This window comes from Felis catus, chromosome A1 (assembly GCF_018350175.1).
Source record: "Felis catus isolate Fca126 chromosome A1, F.catus_Fca126_mat1.0, whole genome shotgun sequence".
In the NCBI taxonomy this organism is placed as follows: Eukaryota; Metazoa; Chordata; class Mammalia; order Carnivora; family Felidae; genus Felis; species Felis catus.
The window spans coordinates 155,422,599-155,447,374 of NC_058368.1; the positions used below are offsets into that span (position 1 = coordinate 155,422,599).

At 35.6% G+C, this 24,776-nt stretch overlaps 1 long non-coding RNA gene and 1 pseudogene across 10 annotated transcripts in view; both read right to left on the bottom strand.

Annotated features, from left to right (window-relative positions):
* LOC102899982 overlaps window positions 1-24,776 on the bottom strand; it is a 149,247-nt gene that overhangs the window by 90,126 nt on the left and 34,345 nt on the right. For 2 of the 10 annotated variants that reach the window (XR_006583113.1, XR_006583121.1), the window contains exon 5: window positions 6,924-7,044. The exons of the other annotated variants lie outside the window; for them this stretch is intronic. This is a non-coding gene — a long non-coding RNA (uncharacterized LOC102899982). The remainder of the gene's footprint in view (window positions 1-6,923; window positions 7,045-24,776) is intronic. 10 annotated transcript variants of the gene reach the window in all.
* Window positions 21,220-23,473, bottom strand: LOC109491379 (annotated as a pseudogene).

Consider the following 24,776-nt stretch of genomic DNA (forward strand, 5'->3'; position numbering starts at 1 on the left):
CATTGTTGCACTATATGCTAACTAATTTGGATGTAAATTTAACAAAAATAAAATTAATAAAATAAAATGGAATATTCTTTGTAACACACACATACACACACACAAAGCTGGGCTATAGAAGAAATGACCAAGATAGAGCTAAAAACAAGCTGGAATACCAGTGTGTATCATGTAGATGATGTCTTTACTTTAAATTCTGTACTGAAATTTGCTTCTGGTCCAAGAGGGCAAGATAGGAGGATCATGGACTCATCAACTCCTAGGACTCAGCTAACGTACAACTATATACAAGGCAATTCACTCCATACGAAATCCAAAAACTAGCTGAGTGACAAGTACACATTTAGCAAATAAGAAAATACCCACATGGGAACAGATCTTGGCACACTCTCAACTATTCTGAACAATAAAGAACAAATAAGGTGAAATGAACAACCATAAAGATTTGACAATCAAAAGTTTGGGCCAGGATGAATGGTAAGGTTCATTTCCTACACAAGACCACTCTGTCAAGACTAGGAGAAGGTTGTTTTATTAAATGTTGCAAACCAATACAGAAAGTCAAGGAAACTGAAGAAAAAGGAATATGTTCCAAACAAAGGAATAAGATAAAACTCCCCCAAAAAGGTTTCCCATAACAGAGATAAGTGAGCTATCCAAGAAAGATTTGAAAATAATAGTCATAAAGATCTTCACCAAGGTCCTGGGAACAATGCATGAACAAAATGGGAATTTCAGCAGAAAGAAAAATATAAAAAATTATTAAACACATTATCACAAAGCTGAAAAATACAATAACTAAACTGAAAATTCAATACTGGGGTCAACATCAAACTAGATGAAGTGGAAGAAAGAATCCATCAACTCAAGGGGCACCTGGGTGGCTCAGTCAGTTAAGCACCCTACTCTTGATCTCAGCTCAGGTCATAATCTGACTCTGAGACTGGGCCCCATGTGGGGCTCTGTGCTGAGTGCAAAGCCTGCTTGGGCTTCTCTTTCTCTCTTTCTCTCCCCCTCCCCCACAGACGTGTGCGAGCTAGCTCGCTCACTCACTCTCTCTCTCTCCTCTCAAAATAAATAAATAAACGTTAAAAAAAAAAAAAGAAAGAATCCATGAACTCAAAGATGGGGCATTCAAATTCATCCAAAGAAAAAAAGAGGAACAAAAGGAAAAAAGAATGAAAAAGATTAAGATAGCTTAAGGGACTTGACACCATCAAGCAGACCAAATACACAAACTAACTTTACACCTCAAGAAATTAGAAAAAGAACAAAAAACTAAGTCCAAAGTTAGTAGAAGGAAGGAAACAACAAAAAGCAGAGAGGAACTAAATGAAATAGAGACTAAAAGAGAAAAGATCAGTGAAACCAAGAGCTAATTTCTTGAAAAGATGTACAACATAAACTGCTGGCAAGATTTACCAAGAAAAAAGAGTGAGAGCTCAAACAAATAAAATTGGAATGAAAGAAGATACATTAAAACTCATACCACACAAATACAAAAGATCATATAAGACTACTATAAATAATTATATGCCAACAAACTGGAAAACCTAGAAGAAATGAATAAACTCCTAAAAACATGCAGCTGACCAAGAATGAATCTAAAAGGAACAGAAAATCTGAACAGACCGACTACTAGTTAGGAGAATGATTCAGTAATCAAAAACAATAACAAATAAAAGTCCAGAACCAGACACCATCACTGGTGAATTCTATTTTTAAAAAAATTCAAACAGGAATTAATACAGTTCTAGTCAAAAACTTCCAAAAACTAGAAGAGAGAACGTTTCCAAACTTATTTTATAAGGTCATTATTGCCCTGGTAAGAAAACCTATACAAAGACATTATAAGAAAAAAAGTTACAAGAAAATAAAATTATAGCCACCATCTTTGATGAATACACATGCAAAAATCCTCAACAAAATGCTAGTAAATCAATTTTTTTAATTTTGATTTTTTATTTTAGAAAGAGAGAGCATGACAGGGGAGAGGAGCAGAGGAAGAGAAAGAGAATCTTAAGCAGGCTCCACACTCAACACTCAGCACGGAGTCCAACATGAGTCTCAATACCACAATGCAAGCCAAAATTAAGAGTCAGATGCTCAAGTGACTGAGCCACCCAAGCACCCCAAATACCAGTAAATTAAATTTAACAGTACACTAAAAGTATCAGATACCATGATCAACTGTGATTTATTCCAGGGATGCAAGGATGATTCAACATGTGTAAAGCAATCAATGTGATACACATTGGCAAAATGAAGAATAAAAATCATATGATTATCTCAATATATGCAAAAAAAGCATCTGTAAAATTCAACATCCATTCATGATAAAAATTTTCACAAAGTACATATAGAGGGTACATACCTCAACACAACAAAAGCCATATATGACAAGCCACAAATAACACTATATTCAATGGTGAAAAAGAAGAAGCTTTTCCTCTAAGATCAGGAAAAAGATAAGGATGACTACTATACCACTTTTATTCACATTGTACTGGAAGTCCTAGCCAGAGCAATTAGGCAAGATCAAGGGAGTGGGGAAAGGCATTCATAGTGGGAAGGAAGAAGTAAAACTGTTTCTATTTGCAGATGACATGATATTACATGTCAGATATTACATGTTAGAAAGCCCTAAAGACTCCACCAAAAACCTGTTAGAATTAATCAACAAATTTCATAAAGTCATAGGACACAAAATTGATATACAAAACTCAGTTGAGTTTCTATAAACTAACTTTTTATATTAAAAGATAAATTAAGAAAACAGCCACCTTTACAACTACATCAAAAAGAATAAAATACCTAGGAATAAATTTAACCAAGGAGGTGAAAGAATTATACTCTGTAAACTCTAAGACACTAATGAAAGAAAGTGAAGAAAACACAAATAAATGGAAAGATATTCTGTGTTCATGGATTAGAAGAATTACTATTGTTAAAATATCCATATTACTGAAAGCAATCTACAGATTCAATGCAATCACTTTCAAAATCCCAAGGTCATCTTTCATAAATACAATGAAGAATCCTAAAATTTGTATAGAATCACAAAAGACCCTGAATAGCCATAACAATCCTGAGAAAGAATGGAACTCCCAGATGGCTAGGTCAGCTAAGCATCCAACTCTTGATTTCGACTCAGGTCTTGGTGTCATGGTTGTGAGATTGAGTTCCTTGTTGGACTTGTGCTGACCATGAGTCTGCTTAAGATTGTCTCTGTCTCAGCCTGGGTGTCTCAGTCGGTTGAGTGTCCGACTTTGGCTCAGGTCATGATCTCACAGCTTGTGAATTCAAGCCCCTCATCGGGCTCTGTGCTGACAGCTCAGAGCCTGGAGCGTGCTTCTGATTCTGCGTCTCCCTCTCTCTCTGCCCCTCCCCCACTCATGCTCTGTCTCTCTCTGTCTCAGAAATAAATACACATAAAAAAAAAATTTTTTAAGTAAATAAAAAAAGATTGTCTCTGTCTCATAAACTGAGGGTTGCTGGAGGGAAGATGGGTGGGGTTATGGGATAAATGGGTGATGGGCATTAAGGGGGGGCATGTGTTGGGATAAGCACTGGGTGTTATATCACTAAATTCTACTAACGGATACAAACTATATGTTAACTAACTTGAATTTAAATAAAATCTTGGAAGAAAAAAAAAATGGCAGAGAACTGAACAGGCATTTTTCCAGAGACAGACAAATGTCCAGCAGGTACCTGAAAGGTATTCAACATCTCTAGTCATCAGGAAAATAGAAATCAAAACCACAATGGGATATCACTTCACACCTGTTAGAGAGGCTGTCATCAAGAAGAAAAGAGATAACAAGCATTGGCAAGGATGTGGAATAAAGGAAACCCCTGTGCACTGTTGGTGGGAATGTAAATTGGTACAGCCACTATGAAGAACAGTATGGAGGTTCCTCAAAAAATTAAAAATAGAACTACCATATGATCTAGCAATCACACTTGTGGGTATACATCCACAGGAAATGAAAACAGGATTTTGAAGAGATATCTACACTCCCATGTTCTTTGCAACAGTATTCATAAGAGTCAAGGTATGAAAATGAACTAATGTCTAAATTTTTTAAAATATTTATTTATTTTGAGAGAAAGAGAGAGCTTGAGCAGGGAAGGGGCAGAGAGAGAGGGAGAAAGAATCCCAAGCAGGCTCCACGCTGCCAGCACAGAGCCCAACGTGGGGCTCAATCCCACAGACCATGAGATCATGACCTGAGCCAAGACCAAGATTCAGATGCTTAACCGACTAAGCCACCCTGACACCCCTAATATCTATACTTTTAATTCAGATCAGAGGACCTGCCTTATTTAGAGAAATTTAAATGGTCCTTTCATGCCCGGCTCTTAGTAGAGATGTTATACCAGGAATATCAATCTCTGGTTCTGCCAGGGATCAGCTGACTCCTCTCCTTTAGGCCCTAGTAAGGTCCTACTTGCTGGCCTCATCAGAAAGTCAGAGTTCTTGAGTCCTAGAAACAGTATTGGTCAGATGCAACTTTAGTTTGGAACTGGGGGAAACCTTAAAGATTTTCTAGCCTTCATTTTATTTATTAAAAAAAAAAGATTCAAAAAGGCTCAGTGACTTGTCCAGGGTTACTTTTCTTAAGTTTAATTTTTTTTAAAGAAGTAAACATTTTTCAAGTTTTCTTTGAAAACTTTTTATGGGAAAAAGAGGTAAAAATCTGCCCAAAGTTTTAAATACATTCTTTTAAAAGTTGCCATTTTCAAATTTGTCCAATACAGTCTGATTGAAAGACATTAAAATAAAGGAAGATGAACTTGCCCTTCTGTTTAATAAAAAAAAGAACAGAGAGGAGAAATCTATTCATCAACACATATAATACTTTATGTTTCAGCAGTGTTCCTAAAACCAAGAAATTTAAGGAAAATAAAATAATGGCAAATGCATTCCAAACTTCACAGAATTTTTTTTAGAGCTTTCTGGAGAAAGTAGATAAAGACAAGTCCACCTGTGAATTATGATATTCTCAGAAAATTGTTTAAAAGATAAATGGTTTTGTTCTATTTTTCTACAAGGAAAAAAGAAATCAGACTTTATGAAACACAGCGGAAAGTCCCATCCTTCCCATGCCTATCCTCATTAGTACAAGATAATGAAAGCCAGGGTATCACTGTTTATGATCCAAACTGCATGCTTTGGTTTCCACTAGGAGTTACTCTAAATTTCCTAATAAAATGTTTTTGTATTTCCATTTATTGGGGTGATTTCTTTGTAACTGCTACTATCGCACATGTTTATTGACAGTTAAAATGGTCTGTGGCTTATACTTTGTGTTTGAGATCACTGTTTTGCCGTCTTTTCATTGTCCCTTGCCCCACTTTTTTTATACATTAAGAATATCCAGTGCCAGGGTGCCTGGATGGCTCAGGTGGAAGAGCATGCTACTCTCGATCTCCAGGTCATGAGTTCAAGCCCCATGTTGGGTGTAGAAATTACTTAAAATAAATAAATTAAATTTTAAAAAAGAATATCCACTGACTACATCTTCATTAACTTTATCAACAGACCCAAAAATGAAAATATACTAGAACTGACCAAGTCAGAACTTGTAATCCTGAAGTAGTGTATAAGCATGAGAAAACAAACTAGTAATGAAGACAAGTATGATAGCCAAAAAAACTGAAGAAGGCTCTTGAAGCCAAGCTTTATTGCCAGAGAAAGTAAATGTAACATTCACTTTGGTTTTTGTATTCCTGGAATGCATTCCTCCTCTGAGGAAGAATAACAACAGTAATAAACCTAAATCAAGACAAAAAAAATTTTGAGGACAACTAATTATATCTTTTTTCTTCATAATACAGAGCAAATCTTAACACTCAGCGGTGTAATATATAACGGAAAAAGATCTCATTAATTAAAATATCTCACTACTATTTAAAGACTGCCTCTGGTGGCTTAGGTGAAACAGATATATAGTATCTTTTTAAAAAGCCTATAATAGCCCCAAAGTTTTCTGCAAGTATTTTCAATCTTCTTTGTTAGTTTGATAAACTTAACTCTTTTTCTAAAATATAATTTGTAATTAATTTTGCAAGTATTTGTCATAACACATTCAATGTGCGGACCTCTGTCCCTAAAAAGAAAATTCTAAATTTATTTTATATAAAAAGTGAATTTATTTGGTTGTCTCATTTATATACTTAGCTTCTATAAAATTCCTTGCATTTTCATAAACTTCAGACAGCAGGACACACACAGAAGAGTGAGAAAAAGAGAAGAGGATTTTGTAATAGAATCCTGCCTGAGCCAACAACTCTCAGTAGTCTTTTGGCAAAAGGCCTTGTGTGAACTATATCCCAGACCTCAGTCTAAGGCAGCCAAAGGTTTCCGAAAAGAATAGGTCCAAAATGGCTTATTACCTTTCACATTTGACCTTCTACCTAGTTGCCTCATACTTTGTGAACTTAAAATCTTGTGAGAGAATGCTTAGCCATCCTGTTTATAAACACAGCCTATTTATTCCACAGGAACAGTTTGGCAGGACATATCCAGGTCAACTGACCTTGAGTTGTCACAGAAATGCTAGGCCTCAGACTCCTCTTATAATTAAGCCAAACTGCAACATTGTGACCAGCTGAAATCAGTGCTGGACTGTGTAGCAATCATTAATTATTCAGTTCACTTTCATGTTGTATACTTCCAAGTATTAACATACAAAATGTGAAAGCAATCATACATAAACTAGAAGTAGTATAAATGAGGCCTAAATGGAAAAGAGAAAAAGCAGAAATTTTTAACTGGAATATTACAAGCTATTCTCAACTATTACACTGCAAAATTTGTAAACATACAACGAAAATCACACAATCTTTTAGTTATTTGTGTGTTTTCAAAACTCCAGTCTGTCTTAGTCAGGCTTTGCCTTATATTAAGCATTTACCTGAAGAAATTACTTGATTAAATTAATTATCTCCAGAGGCAATCCAAGATGGCAGCACAGAAGATCCTGAACTCACCTCCTCCACAGACCAAATTTACAGATACATTTGGAACGATTCCCTCTGAAAAAGATCCAAAAAGTAGCTGTACAGCTCCTTCACAACAAATGGTAAAAGGGCCACATTGAGATGGTTAAGAAAGGTAGAAAGAGTCTCACCAAAAACCCCACCACCAAGTTGGTAACCCACAATTGGGTCAGATCTCAAAAATCCCAAGCTTCTCCCCGAGAAGTAAGGGGTTCGTCATTCTTCATATAAGGCACCCCAATCCTTGAGACCTACAAAAAAGAGACAAACCTCCAAAATGTGTGGCTTGGAAAACCAATAGGGTTTACATCTAGGAGACCCAAAGAGCTGTAGGGAACTGAGATTCTGCTCTAAAAGGGCTTATGGAGGGGTGCCTGGGTGGCTCGGTTGGTTAAGCATCCAACTTCGGGTCAGGTCATGATCTCATGGTCCGTGAGTTCAAGCCCCGCGTCGGGCTCTGTGCTGACAGCTCAGAGCCTGGAGCCTGTTTCAGATTCTGTGTCTCCCTCTCTCTCTGCCCCTCCCCTGTTCATGCTCTGTCTCTCTGTCTCAAAAATAAATAAACGTTAAAAAAATAAATAAATAAATAAATAAATAAATAAATAAATAAATAAATAAATAAAATAAAAGGGCTTATGGACAGACTTACTCCCTGTAGAGACCAGTACAAAAGCAGCAGTTTGAAAAGTTCTAGATTCTATGTAAAGGAGATTCATTTGCTAATCTTAAAGTGTCTGCCAGAGGGGCAGACGCCTGCTGAGACTATCTCCAGGGACAAAGGTGCTACAAGTTACCATTTTTGTGTTCTTCTAACTTGCTAATGCCAGGGAGCAAATCCCAGCCCAGTGCTTTCTTGCTGCTCTGCAAAAGCCAGCGGGTGCATGCTGGCCCTGCATTCTCCTGATGCCTCACTAAAGCCGGCAGGCATAAGCAGTACACACAGGAGACACTCTGTGATCACCTGGCTCTGGTGGGTGATCTGGCTTCTGGGGGGAAAGGGGGTGGGTTACATTTCTAGGCTCCATGGGACTGAAAGAATCAGAGACCGTTCTTGGCAGGCTGCCACCCCAAGGGTACTGCACAGACAAAATATGAAACACACCCCAGTCCTCCTGTGAAAAGACCTATTTACTTTCCCTGGAGCTTCAGCCTGAGGGGCAGATTTCAGGTTTGCCACATATTCAGAGGCTACAGAGCCACTTAGGCAATCAATGTATGCAGGGGAATGCCATCTTCATACTCTCCCTCAGCCTCAATATAGTTCTGCAGTAATCTCCCAAAAAGGACTTACATATTCATCTGAAGCCCTGATATTTCCACCTGTCACCCAGGGGTCACCTCCAGATCACCTTATCTGGAAGCCAGCAAGGTTTAAGTTCCACAAGGATGTATATATCTGAATACTTAAAAGCTGCTGCCTGAGGGTCTCGTTTTCAATCAGCCAGAAAATAGGTGCTGACTGAGATCTCTCCCTTTGGAACATTGACAAGTCTTGGCACACCTTGACCTATCAAGTATAAATCAGGCTGCTTAGACAATCACAAAGGTTTGAAAGACAACCAGGTTTACCTTCCAGACTGAGAGAAGTACTATTCTGCGTAATACACAGAAACAAAACCAGAGTATTTCCCAGAGGAAACAAAGGAATATCTACCAAATGAAAGACCAAGATAAAACCTCATTAAAAAAAAGAAACAGAGGGGCGCCTGGGTGGCGCAGTCGGTTAAGCGTCCGACTTCAGCCAGGTCACGATCTCACGGTCCGGGAGTTCGAGCCCCGCATCGGGCTCTGGGCTGATGGCTCAGAGCCTGGAGCCTGTTTCTGATTCTGTGTCTCCCTCTCTCTCTGCCCCTCCCCCGTTCATGCTCTGTCTCTCTCTGTCCCAAAAAAAAAATAGATAAACGTTGAAAAAAAAAAAAAAGAAACAGAAAAGAAAGAAACCTCAATGAAACGGAGATAAATAAGTAATATACCTGATAAAGAATTCAAAGTAATAGTCACAAAGATGCTCAACTAACTGGGGAGAAGAATGAATGAACACAGAACTTCAATACAAAATATATGAAAATACCAAAAAGAAGTCATAGAGATGAAGAATATAACAACTGAACTCAAGAATACACTAGAAGTTTCAATAGCAGACTAAATCAGAGCAGAAGAAATGAACACTGAGCTCATAGACAAGGCAGTGGAACTCACCCACATAAAGCAACAGAAAGAAAAAAGAATTTTAAAAAGTGAATGTACTTTAAGAGACCAATAGGAAAACATCACAAGAAACAACATTCACATTACAGGAGTCCCAGGAGGGGAGAGAGAGACAAGGGCAGAAAACTTATCTGAGGAAATAATGGCTGAAAATTTCCCTAACCTGAAAAAGAAACCAATATTGAGATCTAGGGAGCCCAGAAAGTTCCAAATGAGAGGAACCCAAAAAAATCCACACCAAGACATATCATAATTAAATTGTCAACAGTTAAAGAGAAAGAGAGAATCGTGAAAGCAGCATGAGAAAACAACTTGTCACATATAAGGAAATCCTCATAAGACTATCAGCAAATTATTGAGAGAAACTATGAAGGCCAGAAAGGAATCGCATGATGTATTCAAAGTGCTAAAAGGAAAAAAAATGCAACCAAGAATACTTTAACCAGCAAGGTTTTCATTCAGAATACAAAAAGAGATGAGTATTCCAGACAAAAAATAAAGCTAAAATTTGTTTATCACAACTAAACCAATCTTACAAGAAATCCTTCTTAAAGCTGGAAAGAAAGGGAACTAGTATTAAGAAGATGAAAGTATAAACCTCACTAGTATAAATATATAATAAAGGTAGTAGATTAATCACTGATAAAGCTAGTATGAAGGTTAAAAGACAAAAGTAGTAAAAATAAGTGTGACTACAATTATCAGTTAAGGGATATACAAAACAAAAAGATATAAAATGTGACATCAAAAACATAAAATGTGGAAGGAGGTAAATGCAGACTTTAAAATGCATTTAAACTGAAGCTGCTATCAGTTTAAAATGGATTTATATAAATATATAGGCTGTTACGTGTGAGCCTCATAATAACCAAAAATCAAAACCTATCATATATACACAAAAGATGATAAGAAAGGAGTCTAAGCAAAACACTAAAGAAAGTCATCAAACCACAAGCTAAGACAGCAAGAGAATAAGAAAGGAATATAAAGGAACTAAAAACAACCAAAAAATAATTAATGAAATGGCAGTAAACACATACCTATCAATAATTATTTTAAATATAAATGGACTAAATTCTTAAATCAAAAGACACAGAGTGGCAGACTGGATTAAAAAACAAGACCAATCTATATGCTGCCTACAAATGTAAGGGCACACACAGACTGAAAGTGAAGGGATGGAAAAAGAAGTTCCACACAAACAGAAATGAAAAAAACAAGCTGGGGTAGCTATATCAGACAAAATAGACTTTAAAACAAAGACTATAAAAAAAAAGAAAAAGAAGATATTACACAATGACAAAAGTGTCAATCCAACAAGAGGATATAACATTTGTAAATACCGATGCACCTAAAATAAGAGCACCTAAATATATGAAGCAAAAGTGAACAGACCTAAAGGGACATATCGACAGCAATACAATGGTTGTAGGGGACTTTAATACTCCACTTACAACAATTGATTGCTCATCCAGAGAGAAAATTAATAAGGAAACAATACACTAGACCAAATGGACTTAATATATAGAGAATATTCCACCAAAAAACAGAATACACATTCTCTTCAAGTGCACATAAATTATTCTGTAGGATAGATCATATGCTAGGCCAAAAAATAACACTCAATACATTTAAGAAGACTGAAACCATAATATGCATCTTCTCTGAACAAAATAGTATGAAACTAGAAACTAATTACAAGAAGAAAACTGGAAAAAACAAAAACACGTGAACAGTAAACAACATGCTATTAAACAACCCATGGGTCAACAAAGAAATCAAAGAGGGGATTTAAAAATACCTTGAGACAGAGGTACCTGGGTGGCTCAGTCAGTTAAGCATCTGACTTATTATAATAACATCTGGCTCCATCCATGTTGTCATAAGTTTCAAGATTTTATTCTTTCAGGGGCGCCTGGGTGGCTCAGTCAGTTGACCATCTGACTTTGGCTCAGGTCATGATCTCATGGTTCCTGAGTTTAAGACCCGCATTGGGTTCTATACTGACAGCTCAGAGCCTGGAGCCTGCTTCAAATTCTGTGTCTCCCTCTTTCTCTGCCCCTCCCCTGCTCATACTCTGTCACTCTCTCAAAATAAATAAACATTAAAAATTTTTTTTTTAAATACCTTGAGACAAATAAAAAAGCCAATACAAGTCAACAAAAATCTTTGAAAAGCAGCAAAAGCAGTTCTAAGAGGGAAGTTCATAGCAATACAAACCTACCTCAAGAAACAAGAAAAATCTCAAATAAACAATCTTTTACCTAAAGAAACTAGAAAAAGAAGAAATGAAGACCAAAGTTAGAAGAAAGGAAATAACAAGCATCAGAGATGAAATAAATGAAATAGAAACCAAAAAGACAATAGAAAAGATCAGTGAAATTAAAAGATGTTTCTTTGAAATGACAAACAAAATGACTCACCTTTAGGAGACTAAGCCAGAAAAAAAAAACAAAAAACAGATGACTCAAAATCATAAATGAAAGAGAAGTTACAATGATATCACAGAAGTACAAAAGATCATAAAAGACTACTATGAATGGTTATATGCCAACAAACTGGACAACTGAGAATATATATATTTCTAAAAACACAATCTTCCAAGATTGAATAATTTATAATCAGAAAATGTGAACAGACCAATCACTACAAATGAGATTGAATCAATAATCAAAGCTTCCTAACAAACAAAAGTCCAGAACCAGGCAACTTCACCACTGAATTCTAGGAAACATTTAAAGAATATTTAATACCTAGCCTTTTCAAACTCTTCCAAAGAATTAAAGAGGAGAGAACATTTCCAAACTCATTTCACAAAGCCAGCAATACTCTGATAACAAAACCACCACAAAAAAACTGTAGGTTAATATCTCTGATGGACACAGATGCAATGAAATATTAACAAACCAAATTCAAAAACACATCAAAAGAATAAAACATTGTGATCAAGTGGGATTTATTCCAAGGATGCAAAGATAGTTCAACATCTGCAAATAAATCAGCATGATACACATTAACAAATTAAAGGATGAAAATCACCCTATCATCTCAATAGATGCAGAAAAAAACATTTGATAAAAGTTAACACCCATTTATGATTTTAAAAAACTCTCAACAAAGTGAGTATAGAGGGGCATCTGGGTGGCTCAGTCTTTTGAGCATTCAACTCTTGATTTCAGCTGAGGTCATGATCTCGTGGTTCCTGGGATCAAGCCCCATGCTGGGCTCTGCACTGACAGCATGTAGCCTGGTTAAGATTCTCTCTCTTCCTCTCTCTCTGCTCCTCCCCTACTTGCATGCACACTCTCTCAAAATAACTTTAAAAAAATAATTTAAAAAGAACTTAAATAAACTTTAAAAAAAAGTGAGTATAGAGTAAATGTACCTCAACATAATAAAGGCCATATACTTAAAGCACACATCATAAACTTTTCCTTCAAGATCAAGAACAAGAGAAGGATATATACTCTCCCCATTTTTATGCAAGATAGTATTTGCAACCCTAGCCACAGTAATAAGGCAAGAACAACAAATAAAAAGCATCCAAATTAAAAGGGAAGAAGTAAAACTTTCCCTATTCATAGACAACATGATTTTATATGAAAACCCTAAGTACTCTGCCAAAATCTGTTAGAACTAATCAGCAAGTTCAGTAAAGTTACAGGGTCAAAATCAACATACAAAAATCTGTTGCATACACTTAACAACAAACTATCAGAAAAAGAAATTAAGAAAACAATCACTTTAAAATTACAATAAAAAGAATAAAATACCTAGAAATAAATTTAACCAAGGAGGTTAAAGACCTATACACTGAAAACTTTAAGACACAGATGAGAGAAATTAAAGAAGACACAAATAAATGGAAAGATATTCAAGCTCATGCCCTGGAAGAGTTAATACTGTTAAAATGTTCATATTATCCCAAAACAATCTACAGATTCAATGCAACCCCTATCAAAATCCGAACAGTAAACAATCAATCAACAAACAATCCTAAAATTTGATGAAAACATGAAAGACCTTGAATCCCAATGGCAATCAATCAATCAATGAACAATGCTAGAATTTATATGAAACTACAAAAGACCTCAAATAATTAAAGCAATCTTGAGAAAGAACAAAGCTGCAGGCATTTGCAATCTGATTTCAAACTATATTACAAAGTTATGGTAACCAAAACAGTGTGGTAAAAGCATTAAAACAGACTTATAGATGAACAGAACAGAATAAAGAGCCCAGAAATAAACCCACACGTATATATGGTCAACTAATCTGCAACAAAGAAGCCAAGAATATACAAAGGGGAAAGAATAGACTCTTCAGTAAACAGTGCTGGGAAAACCAGATAGCCACATGCAAAAAAATGAAACTAGACTGCTACCTTACATCACTAACAAAAATGAAGATGAAATGGATTAAAGACTTAAATGTAAGGCCTGAAACCATAAAACTCCCAGCCTACCATTACTAAAAATCTTTGGCCAAAGGTTAGCCTTTATGGGGATTTGCTCACCAGGTTCTCATTACCTTAAATGATAGGAAAACTCAAGCTGTGATTTTTGGTTAAAATGGTCCTAGGTTCTTTGGCAAAAGTAAATGCAAATCCTCTCTAAAGAAAAGTAGCTTTATTCTAAGCCTCCAGGATTCTCCAAATAATATTTCAAGGGCAATGAGAAAGATAATACAAGGACACAAAACACAAGGAGACAAAAGCCTACACAAATAAAAAACAAATGCAAGAGACCCATTAATACTTTAAATATTAGAATTATCAGAGACAAATTATAAAACTATGCTTACTACATTAAAAAATGAATGGCATGCTTAAAAATATCTGCAGGTGTAAGAAACTACAAGAAGTGAAAAAGCAAATTAGGAAAAGAATCAAATGGAATTTCTAGAAATTAAAATGACTGTATTTATAAATTAAATATTTGCAAATCACCTCTCTGACAAAATATTAACACCCAGAAAATATAAATAATACAACTCAACAGCATAAAAACAAATAACTTGGTTTAAAAATGGGTAAAGGATCTGAATAGACATTTTTTCAAAGAAGACTTATAAATGGCCAACAGTTATATAAAAATACTCAACATCACTAATTGGAAAAGCAAATCAAAACCATAAGGAGATATCATCTCATACCTGTTAGGATGGCTATTATCAAAAAGATGAGAAAAGGGAATATACGTTGAAATATAAATTGATACAGGTATGGAAAAAGTATGGAGGTTTCTCAAGAATCAAAATTGGAACTACAAACTGTGGGATGTCTGGCTGGCTCAGTCAGTAAAGCATGTGACTCTGGATATTGGGGGTAGAGTTTACCCAAAAAAAAAAAAAAGAAAGGAAGGAAGGAAGGAAGGAAGGAAGGAAGGAAGGAAGGAAGGAAGGAAGGAAAGAAAGGGAGGAAGGAAGAAAGAAAACAGAACTACCTTATGATCCAGCAATCCTACATCTGTGTACATATTCAAAGAAAATAAGATCATCTCAAAGAGCTATCTGCATCCCCATGTTCACTATAGCATTATTCACAATAGCTAAGATATGGCAACAACCTAAGTGTCCATCATGGATTTTTAAAAAGGAATATTATTTAGCCAACAAAAAAAGGAAGGAGGAGCACTGGGGTGGCTCAGTTAGTTGAGCATCCAACTCTTGACTTCAGCTCATAGTCTCATGGTTCATGAGTTCGAGAGCCCTGAGGGGGGTTCTGTGCCAACAGCACAGAACCTGCTTGGGATTCTCTGTCTCCTCTCTCTCTGCCCCTCTTCTGTTCGTGTTCTCTCCCCCTCTCTCTCAAAAATGAGTACATAAACATTTAAAAGAAGAAAAAAAAGGAAGGAAACCCTGCCATTTGCAATAATGTGGATAAACTTGGAGGACATTGTGCTAAGTGAATTAAGTCAGACAGAGAAAGACAAATACCATATGATCTCATTTTTATGCAGAATCTAAAAAAGTGAAACTCATAGGCTAGAAAGTAGAACAGTGGTTGTCAGGGTTGGGGGGCGGGCGGAAATGGGAAAATGTTAATTATAGGGTATGAACTTTCGGTTATAAATTCTGAAGATCTAATTATACAGCATAATAGTTAATTATACTGCATTGTATACATGAGATTTGTTAAGAGAGTAGACCTTAGGTGTTCTCAACCACACACACACACACACACACACACACACACACACAAAGGTAACTATGTGGAGTGATAGATATGTTAATTAACTTTACTGTGGTAATCATTTCACAATGTATAGGTACATTAAATTATCATGTTGTACACTATATAAGAGTAAATTTTTTAAAACTATGCTTTTTCCTGGTTTTGGCACCAAAAAAACCCAAAAAGCAAAAACAAACAAAACTATGATTTGCCATTAAGAAGTTACTGTGATATACAATATACTTCAGAAAAGTTGTTTAGAAGCTAAAGCGTATACACAAACACGAAGCCTGACATTAGTGAAACAAATATTCATAACTGAAACAACGGCCAGGAATGATTAGTCATTATATTCTTGTACTATGAGCTAAATAATTGTGTCCCCTCAAAGTTCATGCGTTTAAGTCCTAATCCCAATTTAATGGTATTTAGAGGTAGAGCCTTTGGGAGGTAATTAGGTCTTGGGAGTGAAACTCATGAATGGGATTAGTGCCCTTACAAGACATGAGAGAGATGATCTCTCTCCCCACCACGTGAGGATACAGCAAGTAGGTAGCCATCTGCAAATCAGGAACAAGAGCCTCACCAGACACTGAATCTGTCAGCACCTTGATCTTGCACTTCCCAGACTTCAGAACTGTGAGGAATAAATGTTTGTCATTTAAGTCACCCAACCAGTTTACGGGATTTGTTATAGCAGTCTGAACTGACCTGAACATATTGAAAAAGCAGCAACTAATTACTTATAGGACCTAAGAAAGAAAAATGCAAGAATATGAAATTGTGCTATGCTTTCTTACAGAGATACAGGTAAAAGATCATGCATAAAGTAATGCAAATGAAGAAATGTTTGCCAAATCCTTTGGGAAAATGACAAATTTCTAAGCAACGAGGGTCAGTATGACCATTCATGCATCACATAATACTATTAATGCATTAGTAACATTTTTGTCTCTTTTAGTGGTGCATAAATAAATGGTACATCTTTCAATTGACGGTATTTTAGATTTATGAAAACAGTACTTGAAGAAATCAAAAATTTTCCAGAACTGATCAAAGACACCAATCCACATAATCAAGAAACCAAAAGTTCCCAGGCAATATAAATAAAAGTAAATCCATACTTAAAGACATCACAAAAAAACTATTTAAGTCTAAAAGAAAAGAACAGGACCTTAAAAACAACCACAGTGGGAGAAAAAAAAATGAAGGTTACCTTCAAAAGAAGGTCAGATGCCAGGTTTATGAAGCACAAAGTTAAATATTGTTACAATGGCAATTCTCCCCAGGTTGATTCATATATTCAACACAATTCCTACCAGAACTTTGGCAGCCTTCTGTAAAAAATTGGTAAAGACAATCCTAAGATTTATATCGAATTGCAAATTACATAAAATTGCAAAATTTACATAGAATTTATACAGAATACCAAAACAATTTTGACAAAGGAAAACAAAGCTGGGGCACCTGGGTGGCTCGGTCAGTTGAGCATACAACTCTTGATTTTGGCTCAGGTCGTGATCCCAGGGTCGTGGGATCAAGCCCCACATTGGGCTCCACCCTGAGTGGGGAGCCTGCTTGAGATTCTCTCTCTCTCCCTCTCTGTCTGCTCCTCTCCCCTACTCACACTCCCTCTCTAAAATTAAATTAAATTTTGGGGCGCCTGGGTGGCGCAGTCGGTTAAGCGTCCGACTTCAGCCAGGTCACGATCTCGCGGTCCGTGAGTGTGAGCCCCACGTCAGGCTCTGGGCTGATGGCTCAGAGCCTGGAGCCTGTTTCCAATTCTGTGTCTCCCTCTCTCTCTGCCCCTCCCCTGTTCATGCTCTGTCTCTCTCTGTCCCAAAAATAAATAAACGTTGAAAAAAAATTTAAAAAATTAATTAATTAATTAATTAATTAATTTAATTTAATTTAATTTAAAAAAAGAAAGACAAGCAAAGCTGGACAACTTATACTTCCCAATTTCAAAACTTAATATAAAGCTACTTCAGTTGTTATCAACATGATGTTGTACTGGCAAAGGACAGACATGTAGAGGCACCTGGGTGGTTCAGTCCGTTAAACGTCCAACTCTTCATTTCAGCTCATGTCATGATCTCATGGTCATGAGATCAAGCCCTGAATCAGGCTCTGCACTGACAGTGTAGAGACTGCTTGGGATTCTCTCTCTCTCCCTCTCTCTCTGCCCCTCCCACACTTGTGCACGTACACACACACACACACACTTTCTCTCTCAAAATAAATAAATAAACTTAAAAAAAAAGACATGTAGATCAGTAGAATAGAACTGAGTACAGAAATAAACACTTGTATTTATAGTCAACTGACTTTCAACAAAGGTATAAAAGAAAGTCACAGAGGGAAAGGATAGCCTCTTTAATGAATGGTACTAGGAAAACTGAATATTCATATAAAAATTAACAGAAAATAAATCAGAAATTTGATTGTTAGAGCTAAAACAAATTTTTAAAAGAAAACACATGTGATTATCTTTAAGACCCTGGGCTAGGCAAAAATTTCTTAGATATAACAAAAAAGATTTTTGATAAAATAGACCTCACCAAAATTCAAGTCTTTTGTACTTCAAAAGACGCCATTAAGAAAATTAAAAGACAAGCAACAGAGTGGGAGAAAATATTGCAAAATTTATATCTTATAAGGGACTTGTATACAAAATAGTCAAAGAATTCTTTGTATATAAGAAAAAAACCAATCTAAAAACTGAGTAAAATTTCCAAAAAAAAAGCATTTCACCAAAGAATATATATGAATGAATAATAAGCATATGAAAAGATATTCAATACCATTAGTGTAGGAAATGCAAATTAAAACTACAACAAGAAGCAATTTCACACCCACTAGGATGGTTATAATATTTTTTTTTAATAGATGATAATAGGGGCACCTGGCGGGCTCGGTCAGTAGAGACTCTTGATCTTGGGGTCATGAGTTCAAGCCCCATGTTAGGTGTAGAGGTTACTTTAAATAATAGATGATAATGTGGGGAAACAAGAATCCTTACACTTTGCAGGTGGGAATGCAAACACTTTAGGCAATAGTTTGACAGTCTCATATAAAAAGTTGGAAATAAATTTGCCAAGGGATGCCTGTGTGGCTCAGCTGGTTAAGCATTCAACTTCGGCTCAGGTCATGATCTTACAGTTTGCGAATTCGAACCCCGCGTCAGGCACTGTGCTGACAGCTCAGAGCCTGGAGCCGCCTTCGGATTCTGTGTCTCCCTCTCTCTGCCCCTCCCCTGCTCACACTCTGTCTCTCTCTCTCAAAAATAAATAAACTTAAAAAAGAAAGAAAGAAAGAAATTTGCCAAATGACTGGGTAATTCTACTCTTAGGTATTTACCCAAAAGAAATGAAAACATATACAAAGATTTACACATGAATTCTTTTAGCAGCATTATTCATATTCACAGTCAAAATCTGAAAAAAACTTAAATGTCCATCAACTGATGAAAAGAGAGACAAAATGTGGTATATCTATATAGTGGAATACTATTCATCAATAGAAAGAACAAATTACTAATACATGCTTCAACACACATGAAACTCAAAAATATGCTAAGTCAAAGAATGCCAACACAAGAGATCACATATTGTGTGACTTGATTTATACAAAATTTCAAGAAAAGGCAAATCTACAGAGACAGAAAACAGATTAGTGTCGTTTGGGGTCAGGGAGAGGGAATGGGGATTAACAGGTAACGGACATGAGGTTTCTTATTAGGGTGACAGAAATGTTCTAAAACTAATCGATGATGGCTGCACAAAATTGCTGAATTTATTTTTAAAAATCACTGAATTATATACTTGAAATAGGTGAATTTATAATATACAAAATATATCTTCAAAGCTATACACACACACACACACACATATATATCCATATATACATACATATATACATATGTGAAGGTCAGATCAATAATTGACATCACAAAAACAACAGCAAAAACCAGAAAACAGTGGAATGAGATCTTAAATATGATGACAAAAATTACTGCTAATCCTGAATTTTACACCCAGCAAAATATGGTTAAAGAATAAAATAAAAAGACTTTGTCAGAACAATAAAAACAGAGTTTGTCATCAACACTTTCTAGAAGAAATGCCCAAGAATAAACTACTAGTAGCAGAAACATATTCCATATAGAAGATCTAACATGGAAGAATTAACAGCAAATAAAGTGCTAAATATGTGAATATTTGTACATAAATATAACATATAAAAAATAGTAACAAGTCTCAAGGGTTAAAAAATATACAAAGCACAATAACAATGTGTCAGGTGGGGGGATAAATGGGGTTAAAGTGTTGTAAAGTTTTTGTATTATCCAAAAGGAGGTAAAAGGTACTGATTAACTTTAGACTATGAAAATTATGTTTATTATTCATTCTAGAGTAACAAATAAATGAACAGAAACAGAGTGTATAACTTCTAAATTACATGGAAAATGGAAAATTTTGAATTATCAATTGTATTCTTCAGGGATATCCAGAGAAACAGAACTAAAACCAATAGGTAGGATGGATATATACATATTGGTTCATGAAGAGAACTACAGTAAACAAGCTGGAGGCCCAGGACAGCTGATGGTGTAGTTCCAATCCAAGCCCAAAGGCCTGAGAACTAGGTGAACCAATAGTATAGTTCCTGTCTGAAAGCCAGCTGGCTTGAAACCCAAGAAAAGCTAAATGTTTCAGTTCTATACAAACCTTCAACAGATTAGATGAGGCTCATCCATACTGGAAGGGCAATCTTCTTTACTCATCTACCAAGTCAAATATTAATCTAATCCAGAAACACCCTCATGAACACACCCAGAATTTTTTACGAAAGAATATTTGACCAAGTCTCTGATTACCATTCTGGCCCAGTGAAGGAGACAAAATTAATCATCATGTCGATCCAAAGACAGCAAGAACAGAGAGAAAAACAGAAAAGACATGTCAAACAGAAGATGTAAAGACAGCAAAGTCTACCATGTCAGTAAATACAATAAATGTAAATAAATTTAAATTCTACTTAGAATCTGCTACATGTCTAAGAGAAAATATATTAATTCAATCCACTCCTTCACCAGCATCTACTCTGTGTTATCTATGTTTTAGGTACTTGGACACATCAATGAAAAGAACAAAACAATCAGATTACACAATAATAAATAAATGTCTTACATTCGTTTTTGTCTATCTAGAATATTTAAAAGACTGTGGTGATTTAGAACTTAAGATATTTGTATATAACAGGTTAACTTAAAAGTAAAGGAAGAGCTCAGTAATTAAACGAACAAACCATAGGGCATGATTACATGAGGTACCACAGACAAGGAAATTACTGAAAGTATTGTGAGCTTATGGGCAGCCAAAACAAAAAGGGCAAAAGTTACATACTTTTAATTATTTGGCAAAAGCTTCATACTCTATGGAAGACAGAAACCTTTATTAGCCCTAAATTACAATGAAAACTAACATGGATCCTTCTATATTAGGGGATACCTAAATATATAGGCTGTCCCAAAAGATCCAGTAGCCTTGCTAAGTTTCCTACAAAGACAAGCAGATTCAAACAGAATCTAAATTAAGTCTGAATCCTGTTCCATCACTTACTGTTTGTACAACCACGGGCAAGTTCCTTAACCTCTCTGAACATGGGTTTCCTCATCTCTAAAATAGATCTATGATTGATGGAGTTAGAGAGAAGTTTCATAAAGTATCATGAAGTTTCATAAAGTAATTTTAAAAGAATTTTTGTCATTACTATGGCACATAATCAATAAACATAACAGAAATATAAACTGATATAGACTAGAGTTTCTGCTTCTAGATTATAAGACATGGTGCTTTATTTTTTTGTTACCATATAATTATTTTTAATGTCCAGCATTTATAATATAAGGGCCAGAGTTTTCTTCGCAACTCAAGTTTATAAATTTTCGATTGTCTTGTGAGGCGTATAGGGATACTTCTTCTTGTCTAATCTGCTTTCTGGGAAGACTTCATTCAGGTCCTCAATGGTCATCTGATCAAATGGAATTGTGTTCTTCATCTTCTCCAGCTCTTTTTCATATTCCTCAATCCTGGCCTTTGAGAGAGACAAAAACTCAGCACAACTTTTCACATCTTCTTCTTCTTCAGCATCCACCTAAATGGTATATTTATCCTCTGGCACAGGAATCTTCAGGGCATTAAACTTCTTAAAATCATCTACCTACCCAGCCTTCACCACACTGGCCTTATAGTAAGCCCTGTTGAGAGCAGGTAGATTCTCAGGGAGAAGAGCCCACCTGGAGGTGAGGGTCTCATTCCAGGATGTCAGGGAGTTAGCATTGGCCTTCGTGTCAGGGTATGATCTCCCCAAAACCTACCCAGTATATGGCTTTTAAAGCCAGTTTTTTCCCAGCCATCTTGAGATCCTTCACTGAACCCCACTGGCCCACCAAGACACAATGCTTTAAAAACAGTTCCACAGAACCAGTGAACTAAAATATGAAAAATTTCCAAAAGTGTTCTTAGAAATCTCTAAAAAAAAAACAGTATCAAATATAAATTATTTAACTAAAGAGATAATTGACAATTTTAGATCTTGAGATATAAGGTTTATGTACTAAAAATTTGTATAAGGCAAATTAGTAAAGTTGGGCTTTTGTTAAATGGGTTTGTCTTTGAGTTAACAACCACTTTGTCTCTTTCCTAAGCATCAACAATAATCATTATACATGAAAGTAGAGTCCATTTGTGGTTTTGAATGCCATTCTTTTGCAATACTAGCACATAGAGAGCACTCAATTAATAATTCTTAATGAGCAAATGGCTATTGGCTATTATCTCTGGAATTAATAGTTTTCACTTCAAGGCAGTTGCCTAATATGTTCTGTGGTGACAGTTTGATAGCTTGACCCCAGGCATTTTTGTGACTTGTGACATAAATACTTTTTAAAAAGGCCAACTGTGATGATTAATTTTATTCGTCAACTTGGTTATAACTTATGTAGTGCCCAATTATTTAACAAAACACTAATCTATGTGTTGCTCTGAAAGTATTCTGTAGATGTCGCTACTATCTATAATCAGTTGACTTTAAAGAACGGGCATTATCCTCAATAATGTGGGTGGGCCTCATCTGATAAGTTGAAGACTTTAAGAAGAAAAATTGATGATCCTGGACAAGAAGGTATTTTGCCTCCAGACTGCAGCATTATCTCCTCAGTTTCCAGCCTGCCAGCCTGCCCTACAGATTTTAGACTTGCAGCCTGTACAAGACTGTGAGCCACTTTCTTAAAATAAATCATAAACATATACGTGTATATGTATATGTTATATGTATCTTATCAGTTCTATTTCTCTGGGGAACCCCCAGTGATACACCAATAAAAGTGAATGATGTTTTTTAGGCTGTAAAGTACTACATAGACATCAAAAGTAGAACACACCAAATGATACTATATATTGGCTTCAACCTTTTGTTTTAATTAAAACAAAATGTTTTTTCTTTGATATCAATCCTAGATTACAGATACCAACCAGCATCTATCACCTTTAATATCCATGTCCCTTGAGTCTTCTTGCATAATAATAGTGATTTCTCAGAATCAAAACCATACATCATTAAATCCAATTAAAAGGAGATTCTAAAACAACTCTTTTAAAGATTATCCAACACATCAACAACACAGACAACTGAAATCATACAGAATGCACTTATACTATATCAGTACTCATGTAATAAAAAAGATACCATAATTGTGTACCCCATACCTATTAATCTGTAGTTCTACCCTTTAGCATACACCTAAGGAAGATAAATAAAGATCTTATCAAATCTAGGCCCATGAAGGATTAACCAAAAATACTCAGTACTATTTATTTATTTATTTATTTATTTATTTATTTGTTTGTTTGTTTATTTATTTATAAAGATTTTATTTTTAAGTAATCTCTACACCCAATATGGGGCTCAAACTCACAACCTCAAGATCAAGAGGTTGCTCCACTGACTCAGCCTGCCAGGTAGGCCCCACCCAATGCTTTTTAACAAGTCAGTTTATATCACCAAAATAGAAAATGTCATTTTTTTTTTTTAATTTTTTTTTCAACATTTATTTATTTTTGGGACAGAGAGAGACAGAGCATGAACGGGGGAGGGGCAGAGAGAGAGGGAGACACAGAATCGGAAACTGGCTCCAGGCTCTGAGCCATCAGCCCAGAGCCCGACGCGGGGCTCGAACTCACGGACCGCGAGATCGTGACCTGGCTGAAGTCGGACGCTTAACCGACTGCGCCACCCAGGCGCCCCAGAAAATGTCACTTTTAACATAAAAACTAGAATAGGTACACCAACATAATGTTGATCTGGAGAAATGCAACATATTTAATCACATAATCTGAGACACTGGACCATGTTACCAAAGTGCACATTTTATTGTCTTGTACATTTTGTGGGATAAGGAAAGCAGAATAAATATCAAGGATTAAAGTATAAACTGGAACACAAGTCTTTGGCAGATTTTCTTTATACTGGACATCCTGACCCCCTTTATACACTTACCAAGAAAGACAAATACCAGAAATTCCTTCTTGAATATTTTCTTTCAGTTTCCCTATAATCTCCAGATACTCCCATTCTCTCTCCCAATGATTGTCCTAATGCTAAATTGTTCAAAGGAAGCAATTAATTGAAAAGCAATCATGTTGTACATCACAAAATGGAAACAATCTAGCAATCTCTTTTATTTAATCAACATAAACAAATGATCAAAATAATTCAGTCCATTTCTGGGGCCTGAAAACATATTTTTTGTCTCCTCCTTTCCACCCCACTCTTCTTCTATTCCCAAGTCCTATGGCCAGGTCACGGCAGCAAAAGCCCACTTTATCATATACTGCTTACCTCAATCTACATGAAGAAGTACAATGCGGCTGCTAGATTCCAAATGTACAGCTATGTCAAAGTAAAAACCATCAAACCAGGCTTGAAAATGGCAGTATTCTATTGCCTCAGTGGAGCTTATGGTCATTCTACAAAATCTACTGAAGTTATAAAACACTTAAAAGTTTTTTCTATAATTAATAAATTGATCCTCTGTCTCTCCATTTCTAATTCCTTAATTCCAATACCCAGATGGCTTATATTGTTAAAAACATCTATGGAGGATTAATCTTTTGGTCATAATTTTTAAATGGATGCAATAATTGATTATATATATAATTCACTGCCTAATCAGAAATAAAACTGTGATCTCATAAAAGATGTTTAATAGCAATTTTAACTACTAGGCACATAATTAATGGTTAGGGTATTAAAAATTAAACTTCAAGGTGGCTAAAGCATAAATTTAAAAACTTTAGACAATTTCAAAGAAAACAAAACA